Source organism: Quercus suber, unplaced genomic scaffold (assembly GCF_002906115.3).
Source record: "Quercus suber isolate HL8 unplaced genomic scaffold, Cork oak 2.0 scaffold_475, whole genome shotgun sequence".
NCBI classification, from domain to species: Eukaryota; Viridiplantae; Streptophyta; class Magnoliopsida; order Fagales; family Fagaceae; genus Quercus; species Quercus suber.
Genome location: NW_027069926.1, coordinates 563,720 through 574,903, shown reverse-complemented (window position 1 = coordinate 574,903; position 11,184 = coordinate 563,720).

Here is an 11,184-nt window from a genome sequence, read left to right as displayed (position 1 = left end):
CGAGTATAAAGGGAACGGACCTCAGCTGTCTGTCCTCGCTGACGAATATTTTCGAGCGCAATAAGTAGTTGAGGGCGGGGGCGTTAATAAGGCTCAGCCGAGGAGCAGTATGCACCTTATCTGTAAAACAAACAAACCAGTCGGGTCAGAAAACAAATACATGATAATATAAAGAAGCAACTATGGAGAATGAAAGCCCTAAGACTACTGTTAGAGACCTTAAGTCCGAGAAGGCACACCTAGCTCTCTTGGCTCGGTCGGACAATGTAGACCGTCATGCCATGCGTCCGAGACGATCAAGTAGTCGTCTTTCATCCCTTTATTTGATTTGGGAAGGCAGGAGAACAGTCTAACGACGTCGGAGCAGGATTTGAGATAGTATCCCGCCCCTTTTTGGCCACGACACTCATATAGGTATGCTAAGTCGTGCCAAGTTAGCCCTAGTCCTAATTGCTCATTCAAGGCATCGAAGGCCCCTAGTATCCTAAAGGTGTTGGGTGCGCACTGCTCAGGAGAGAGCCTGTGGTTGCGGAGATAATTTAGGGTGATGGGGCCCATTGGGAGGGTCATTCCCCTTTCAATGAAGGCTATTATGGGAACTATGACCTCTCCTTCTCTTCGGGCCATTAATACTCTCTCTGGAGGACAATACCTCAGATTTACCCCCCATGGGATATTATGATTTTCTCTTGAATTCCTCTATCAGCGCTGGACTGTCGACGAGATATTGGAATTTGCCCATTTCTAAGAGAGTGACTGAAGCAATGAACAGAAGAATGGTTTTGAGGGGAGAAAATGTTAGCCGAGAAGAAAATAAAGGATTAGGAGACGCCAAAACTTACACAAACAAGATTGGAATGGGGTCCCTAAACTCAAAATGAGCTCTTTGTAGATCTTGAAGGCAGAGAACGCAGGAATTCGAAGAGGCGTGAAAGGCTTTCAAAGGAAGGAACTCTCTGGGTGCTCTGAGAATGCTCTGGGTACTTTGAGAATGTGTAAAGTAAAGAAAAATAACCTCCTTCAGAGGTTTATATACGGAGACAGATGAAGCGGTGTCATTTATTCCGCCTAAATCCCGAAGGCGAACCTTGGCCGTTTGATCAACAACCCACCATTGGATGCAAAAGACAAAGAGCCACCTGGAGTGATTGATACAACGCTTTGGGAATATGGGATTACAGCGGCAATAATGAGGCGCGCGTCTCTATACCCTCGTGCGTGTAAGCGGGGGTATTTATGACTTTCCATTTCTAAATTTATTAGTTTTTCTTATTTTTATCCCTTTGTTCCCGCGTGGCAAATCAAAATCTTACCTTTTCTTCTCGGATGCGAGGGAAAAACTAAAATTTTGAGGGGCTATTGTGGGGGAAAAAGGGCTAGGCCCAAAGTAATGGGCCGAAGGCCCATAAGAAGGCTACTTTGCGTCCGAGAAGAGGAAGAAGAAAAAGGCAGGGCCCGGCTGGAAGTGGAATCCTCAAGATGAAGAATTATCACAGTCCGAAGAGGATATCTCCTGTCCGAAGAGGTTGTAATTCTCTGACGCAATATCATAGATCAATTGAATGTGTGAAAGGCCAGAATGACCTTCCGAGGACTCCACCTGATCAAGATAAGCTCTGAGCATGCTATGGAACGATAAGGATGGAGAAATATCTAAGGGGAAAGCTGCTGCCACTGTATTTAATGCACTGCAACAGCTTTTCTGGCCGCATTTATGTGGAGAAGACCCTTGAACAGTGCGTCCTAACCTACCGCCACTCACACAGAGCTAAAAGAAGATGTCTGACGTGACATGTACTTGAGCAAACACGTGGATGATGGAGATGAGGATAAGAGTGGCTATATAAAGAAAGGAAGCTCCTAACAAGGGGGGGGGGGGGAGGAAAAAACTTGACTGTAACCCTAAGATTTTTGTTCATCAGAAAAATAGACAGTGTAACTCTTCGGATTATCAAAGTTTATGTACAAATTAATGTTAGCTTGTGTTTGAAAGTTGTGGTCCGTTGTTATCAATCCATACTTAATCTAGCTCTTTCATCCATACTCTACAAATTAATTGTTTTGGGCTTGGCCACAAATACCATCCCCACATTTTTAATAAAATCTCATTAATTATCCTCATTTATTACATGCTAAACCTATCTCTAAACCCAAAAAAAAATACACGTCTGACACACTCTCTCTCTACGTTAGTCTCTCTCTATTTTTCTAAACTGCGTTTCTCTCTCTCTATCTCCTCCTCCATTGCTACTCCACCATTGTTCCACCTCCACAGGTTGCCGACAGAAAAAAAAAAAAAAAAAAAAAAAAAAAAAAAAAAAAAAAAAAAAAACCAAGCTGAACCATTTCTATTTGTGAGTACTCTGTTTCTATTTTTCCTTTCTTTTCTGTTGTGAGTGCTCTGTTTTTTTTTCTTTTCTTTTCTGGTTTGACTCTATGTGCTCTATGTGAATGCGTTTAGAAGTTCTGACTCTATGTGTTCTATGTGAAGCCAAACTGAATGGTCTTGAATGCGTTCTATGCGTTCTATGTGAAGCCGAACTGTTGTGAGTGCTCTGTTTTTTTTTTCCCCTTTCTTTTCTGTTGGGAGTGCTCTGTTTCTGTTTCTTTTCTGGTTTGTGAGTGCTTTATTTCATTTGCAGGCAACCTTTTGTTGATGCTGTTGTAACCAAGTGCAAGCACTATTTCTATGAGCATTGTGCATTAAAGGTATACCTTTTATTTCTGTGAGCAAGCACTACTTCAATCAACTGTTTGTAGATTTTTAGGATGGAATTTTTTTACATTCATTTATAGAAGAAAATCAGATCACACATTTAAAAATTAACCCTTTTAAATTTTAAAAAAGAAGCTGGCAACTAAGTTATAGAAAATCAGATCACACATTGATTTATAGAAGTAATTCTTATGGGATAAGCTAGAATTCTTATAGCTGTGCTAAGTTAGTAATTCCTATTTTCTGAATTAGCTTAATCCCCTCACCCCTCCTTTTTCCCTAATATTTTCTATTTATCCAAATACTTTAGATACTATTGATCAGATGTTCTTGGGTATTGGTGAATTGGACATTATGTTTGAAGTCTTATTTATTAAAGAATTGAGTTACGCTGGTTTTTTTTTTTTTTTTCTTTGTTGTTTCAATTTGGAGCCTAATATTGGTAAAATGTTTGCATATTTTTTATTTGTGTTCATTATTTGTATTGTTCTTATAGTTACTAAATCGCAAATGGAACGTGAAGAGTTATATGATGCCCTAAACAATTTAGGACCATTAGAGTAAGAGTTACCGCTTGAAGATATTGGTGATTGTGAGTTGAAATCCAAGCCATATGTCGGAATGCAATTTGACTCCCTTGATGATGTTGAAACTTTTTACAAAGAATTTACCAAAAAAGAAGGTTTTGGAATCCGTATCCGTACGAGTAAAAAAGCACCCAAAAGTGATAATGTAACAAGTCGTATTTATGTATGTTGTAGTGAAGGGCAGCGCAAAACAAAAAATGCATTAGACAGTGGTTTGAGCAGAGATGATGAAAACAAGGCCCATAGAAGTTGCTCAAGTCTTAGAATTGGATGTGAAGCAATGCTTAGGGTCATGAAGAATAAGAAGTTGCAGAAATGGGTTGTGAAAGGATTTGACAACAACCACAATCATGATATTATTAGTCCAAAAAGTGTCATACCTCCGATGCCACAAAAAAATGTCCACTGCTGCTAAGAGTCTAGTTGAAAATTTTGGTGAAGAAGGTCTTCCAACAGGAAAAGTTGCCATGATGTTCAATGTAGGTGACCAGACATTTACAAGTAGAGATTGCTGGAATCACTTGAGAGATGTTAGGGGAAAAAATCTAGATGCTGGAGATGCCTCAGCTATCCTTAATTATTGCCAAAAACAACAAGCTCAAAACTCCAATTTCTTTTATGCAATTCAATGTGATGATGTTGGCCATATGGTTAATTTTTTTTGGGTGGATGCGCGATCAAGAATGGCTTATCAATACTTTGGGGATGTAGTGACATTTGACACAACTACATCCATAAATATAAAGAACACTTCGAAATACAATAATAAACAGCCACCAATCACACATTTACCACCTCTTTAACATCAAAATAAGCCTAAAAAACAAACACAAAATCATCTAACCAAATGTTGTCCTCACCACATATATCTCAGATTCACTTTGCACATTGTAGTGCATGTATACGCAGGTGCCATAGTGATCATACCACTAATCTTGATCATATCTAAGCAAAAAATATAACTTCTAGCATGATTTAGAAATAGGCAAGTTTCATGAAAGGACCATACCCAAATTTTTTAAAATGGAAAAAAAAAAAAATTCATTGGGGCATTTTACCAAACAGTTGGAGCACAAAAAGAATGAGCCGAAGTTGTGTAATCAATTGGCCATGAATTCCTAATTACCCAATACAAAAATCACTCAAGACACACCATTTTATCAAGGACTTAACTGTAATTATCAAATAGATCAACATGATTATCAAAGGGAATCAAAGAAAAGCAAATAATTAAAAAATCAAGAGCACCTATGGCAGAACATTTTATTTTATGGGGCAAGAAAATCCTAGAATTTCATCTGGCCAAAAAGAAGGGGAAAGTGGACTCACCTCGTGCAGCGATGAGTGGGTAGTGCCCAAGTCTCCATTGCTGCCGAGTGGGAAGTCGGAGATGATGATCCATTGCTGCCGAGTGGGAAGTCTACAGTTGTGGGGCATTGGGGGAAAATGACCCACAACCCATCGAAGACAATTGTGAATTTTCTCTCAACAGTGTTCGGCTTGGTTTTTTATTTTCTTTCTTCTTTTTCTACCGGCAACCTGTGGAGGTGGAAGTGGAGGAGCAATGGAGGAGGAGATAGAGAGAGAAATGCAGGTTTAGAAAAGAGAGAGAGAGTGTACCAAAAAAAAAACAGAGAGAGAGAGAGAGATTAACGGAGAGGCAAACGGCTTAAACAAAGGTAGAGTGAGAGAGAGAGAGTCAGACGTGTATTTTTTATTTTGGGTTTAGAGATAGATTTAGCACGTAATTAATGAGGGTAATTAATGAGATTTTATTAAAAATATTTGTAATAATAAGAAACTTTTTTTAACCGTTGGATCTATTTAAATCTAATGGTTTAAAAAATGTGTAACTCTTTAGAGTTACACCAGGTATAACTTGAACTTATCTCTTGTTTTTATCTCAACAGGTCACAGGTATAACTAGTAAAAAATAAATAATTTTTTTAAAAAAAAATCTCAAAGAGACAGACCAACCTTTGGTGAGATATAGTTTTTCTTAATTAAATTCATGAAAACCGGTGTTTGTCTTGTTTTTATACGTGTAAGATATTTTTCGTCAACTTTTTGTTTATAAAGTTCAACTACTACAGAACTTTCTAAAATTGAATTAATAGAGAGATTGGAGAATGAATTAAAGTTAATGCAAACATATGACCCAAAAGTTAATTTCCGTTAAACTTACTATATTTAATAAAAGAGAGGAATATAAGCCTCATTAAAAGATTATCAAATAAACCTCAAGGGGTTGGCTAAATAATTCCTATGGTCTTGAGATATCCATGAGATTTGGGTTTGAAATCTTTTCCTAGTATTTTGGGGCCACCATTAAGGGATTCTTTCCTGTAATAATTCAGTGTGTGTGAGATGAGGACTTGCACATGCCGAAGGGAATAGTCAGATTCTCAAAAAGGTTTGAATACTATTGTTTATCAAACTATCTTTTGTTAATTGTAGAATAAATACTTTCACAACAAATCTTAAGTGATAGGTTGTTAAGATTGTTATTGGTGGACAAAAAAATAATTTTAGTGGTAGGTTCAAATTAGAACTAATAACAACTTAACACTTATGATTTGTTGTAAAAGTATTTTGAAAATATTGTGAACATAACACTTTTCTAATGTAAAATATGTATTCTCTTGTATGATCAATTTCCTCTACACTTATTGTTGTGTGTATATTTTGCACTTTTTTATATGAATTTTTTTATTAATTTATAGGCAAAGATCTTTTTATATGGTTCAAATTCAAGAATCATGTGTCATTTCTTATTTTGGTGAGCCTCTATTAAAAAAAATTTATATATTGAGAATTTTACATTGCGAGCATTTCCAAGCATGTAGATATTTATAAAAATATTATATATTTAATGTAGTCAATAATTTGTTTTAACTCCATTGCTTTTAGATGAATTACATGAAGTTAATTAATAATATCTTTTCTAATTGTATTTTGTACATAATTATATATGATGAAAAAATGTACTTTAAGTCAGGGGTGGCGCCACCTTTAGTTCAGGGGGTTCAAATGAACCCCCTAAGTCGGCCACATTATTTTTTTATATAATTAAAAAAAAAAAATTGAGTGACTTTTGACTTCCTAAAATAAAATTTTGAATACCCTAACTCTAAATTTTTTTAGGCTCAACTGATATAAGCTTAAGATGACCCTATGAACAATCTATTCTTGCAAATAACATTATAATTAATTTGAGAAATTCTATATTCACAACATTTTTACAGCACATTTATAAAAAAATTTAAGTGGCAGGTTGTTACTAGCTATTACTATTGGGTAAAAAAGTAATTTCAGTGCTGGATTCAAATTAGAATCGGTAACAACTTAGCACCTAGGATTAATTGTGAAAATATTGTGGATATAACAATTCTTAGATAATTTATACTTTTGACCAAATATGTGACTAGAGTGGCTAAATTTGAACGTACTTTAAATTTTTTATTTCTTGAGTGGGGACTAGGGGCGTGGGTCAATTAGTTAGTAGGTAACAAATTTCAACACTAAAAGAGAATCAAACAATTAGATAGATGGTGATTCTTAAAATTTAAAAAAAAAAAAAAAAAAAAAAAAAAAAAAAAAAGAAAAAAGAAAGAAAAGAAAAGGCCTGGGGTGTGGCATAGGGGATTGATTGGGTAAAGATAAAAACAAATGTTAATACAACAAAAATTTTCTTAATACAATTACAAAAACCAATTGTTATCAAAGTGAAGATGAATTGTTAAATAAAATAATTGTAAGAGTATAGCATAAACTAATAAATAAAAACATTCTAAGTTTTAATAATTAAAATTAACTTAACAACAATACTTAACATATTTATTGTATTTAGAAACCATAGATGATTTCCAATATTTAATCTTAGAAGCAATAATTAGTATGTTCATTGTATCAATAATTAGCATGTTCATTGTATTAAGAGACAATATGCCTAAAGAACTTATAGTTTATCTTTTATCTCTTACTAGTACTATGTACAAATTTGAATAAAGAAATCACATAGACTGCAAGATATATCTCCTACCCAAGATACATCTTCTTATTGACCCCTCTAGAAAAAAAAATTGGAGTCGCCACTATTTTAAGTGGCATTGTAAGATGAGGTTTGTTCTTTTGACCAAACTTCTTCTTCTTCTTCTTCTTATTATCATTATTATTATTATGTTAAACTGGATTACTTATTTTCATTAATTTCAAATTACTGTCTCTTCATGCAAAGTAAATATGTAATTTTGTTAAATTATCATACATCGTAAGGGTTAGTGCCAGTTTATACATAATACCTTGCTCCATATGGTTTCATGATCGGAGTTGGGAGGAAATTTGGAAAGCTACTCTGACCTCCCACATGGTACTCACAAATAATTAGAGAAGGAAAAATAACAATACTATACCACCACTCCAATCCCAATGGGCAACCTAGTATTTGTGTGTGTTGTGTGTGTGTGTTTTTTTTTTTTTTTTTTTTTTTTTTTGAGAAGGTTATTATTTTGGATTTTAAGGTTTCGATTCTTTGCTAAACTATTGGCAATATTCACATAATGCCGTGGACCATGGTGGAGGAACGTCTTGAATTGTTAAATTATCGAATCTGTCTTCTTTGCCCAATTTGAAAACTAAACTAAGGTGTAATGCAACTACTTAGCCCAGTTTGCACTGTCCCTCAGTCATCTCCCCATTTAAGCCCAAACCCAATTGTGGCCGAATTTCTCAAATATATATAGTAAAACTTGTATTATTTTCCTTTTTACACCTTGCATAATAAAGGGTAGGCTGAGAAGATCAGGAACATAGCCTATTTTTGGGCCCACGGTGCTACCTCTATAGTATCATAGGCCCGAGAATGGGATGAAGCCCATTTTTGGGCCCATTCCATCTTCTTGAACTTAAAAAAAGAGTACACTTCTTGAACTCAAAACTAGATAGGCTAATCTCAATACGACGACCCAATCCTAAATGAGAAATTTAGAAAAATGACTCGTCATAAGGAACTAAACTTAGTTTAAAACCAATATGACAAAAAAAATTTTAACTTGTAAGTTTTGAGGCACTAACATCTAAAAATGGAACAAACCAAACCATCAAAGCAACATTTAAATATCAAGTCTTAACAATACATCAAACTAAAATATGCGAAAATGAAGACTCCAAATACATGTTCAAATAATCTCATGATTACCAAGTTTACAACCCAAGAAAAGCACAACATAGCAAATTTTTTATAACATTATTCTCTATTACACAATCTTCAGTTCATAGCTCCAATGGTTACCAACTAGTTGCTTTAAAAGCATCCACTGCACTAATCTGAAAAGAGTAGAGAAACGGGATGAGTTAACAGTTGAAAAAGAAACTACATCACATGATATTGTCAAGTAAAAATAAGCATTATAATAGACAACGTACTAAATTTTTTTTAAAAAATTATCAATAGTATGAAAGTAATTTGGTAGAAACAATTAAACCTATTTTGGAAGTTAACATTAAAGTGTACAATGAAAATATATAAATTGTTATATATACAAATGCTCTCTTAAAAGATTTGTCAGGCTTCAATAAGCCATAGTTCAACTATAAGAGCATCACTTTATAATTGGGTAAACTACTTATAAGTTATAACAGTAGTAATAATAATACACGTAGCATTAAAGTTGTTTTTTACATTCAATTTGTCAATAATAATAAACAATAAATTAGTATATAAAATACTCTTCAAATTAAGATGTGCCGCTTTAAAATCGGCAGGTGAATCCCATTGGGGAACAACAACCCAAAGAGGTAAATGATAACAATAGGTCCGAAGAGCAAATAATGAAAATGCACCACACCACAATAAACAATATTTAGGCCAAAAACCAACTCTTAGCCTATGTTGGCAAAGCTTATAGATAGTCTAGCTAACTATTTAAAAAACATTTTGTTTTTCTTTGACAATATCATAAAATATTCTTATAGAATGTATGTTCTTATGGATATATATTATAAAGCATATATCTATTTATAGAAAGATTTTTTATATAAAAATGTTCATTATTTAGAAAAGCTTTTTTCACTACCGTGCACCCTTAGCGTGATAGTTACTCCACAAGTATAAAGTTCTTGTGAGTTGGGAAGTAAAGATCGGGGTTCAACTCTCCAAGAGAGAGTTTTACACACATATACAAATAGGTTAGGTTAAAGTGGTATAATAATAATAAATAAATAAAAAGAGGTTCTTTCCAATTATACATATATAACATAGTATCTAGAGAGAAGTCATTTTCTGAAATCCATTTATTTGAAATCAACATATAAGTTCTATCTCGGAAGCCACAAATTGTATCAACTAGAACCTAATGCAGGATTAGATGCATGGCTTAATGAAAATAAACACACCAATATCCAAGTATATCTAAGTGAATATAAGGAAGTAAAAACAAGACAAGGACTTAACTATTGATATGTAGTTGGCTCAACACTTAAAATATTTTGCTTAAACTTTTTAAACCTATTAAGGCAGTCCTCAAAATTATAACATGACAACACCTAAATTTCATATTATGTCTATCAAAACTCAACCATCTCAATCACCTCGTTGTCCCCAATGAAGTATGACCCAAAACTAGGTTAACAGATATTGTACTCCTTTTTATTATTTAATTTATATAGATATATTTAAAAAAAAAAAAAATTGTGTTGAATGAGGATAAATTACCTTCCCTTTTGCCCCAATCCTAGCCCAAATTTAACTCAAGCAAGATGGCAAAATTCAGCAATTGCCTTACAATATATTACATAAAACTTCACCCTCAAAATATTATTTTGAGCCCCACTTTACCAAAAAAAAAAAATTGTAAAATTAAAAAAAATAAATAAATAAAGACCCACAATTCGTGATAAAACTTTGCCAATATAGATCAACCCAAACGGATTGGGCATACACAAGATAGCATAATCAAATAATATATGTTGACTCGCACATACACGATAAAAGCAAAACTTGTATTACATATATAAATGATAAAAGAAGAGTAGAATGAGGTTGTGGTTGTGGTTGTGATTGTGGTGGTAGTGAAAAGTGGTGTTGAGAAAAGGGCTGACAATGAAATAAAAAACCCATGCCAAACCGCTCAATAAAATTTTGGTGTACATCATTAGGCAAGCCACAGACACAGACACTCTGGAGGATCACAAGAAGTAAACACATTACAAAACAAGAAGCAGAGATACCAATCTCACATTTCAAACAATTTTCTTTGGGGTGGGGCAATGAATAAGATTCAATTTTATTCAACATAACGACCACAATACAGACCGTACAAGACACGCCCAGATGAAGCCAGAAGGAAACACATTGCATAATAAAGGGCTGGCTGAGAACATAGGACAAAGCCCATATTTGGGCCCACGACACGTTCTTGAAAAAAAAATTATATATATATATATATATATATATATAAAATACTATTTTGATATATAAATTTTATTAAAAATTTATTTTTCATCTCTAAACTTTAACAAATTCACTTTTAATCCCTAAATTAAAAAAAAAAATTCATTTTTAATTCTTAAACTATTGAAAATATATCACTTTCTTCCTTGAATTTTAAAAAATATATATTTTCATCCTTAAAATATTAAAAAAATTATTTATTCATTCATATTTTAAAAAATATATATTTTCACCCTTAAAATATTGAAAAAATTTATTTATTCATTCATATATTTTTACTATACACTATTGGAAAAAGACTTTTTACAAAGTTTAAGGGTGAAATTTTTTAAAAGAAAATTTAGAGATAGAAAATAAATTCTTTTATAAAATTTAAAGACGAAAATATCATTTTACTTAAAAAAAAAGGGGGGGGGGGGGGGGGATAAAAA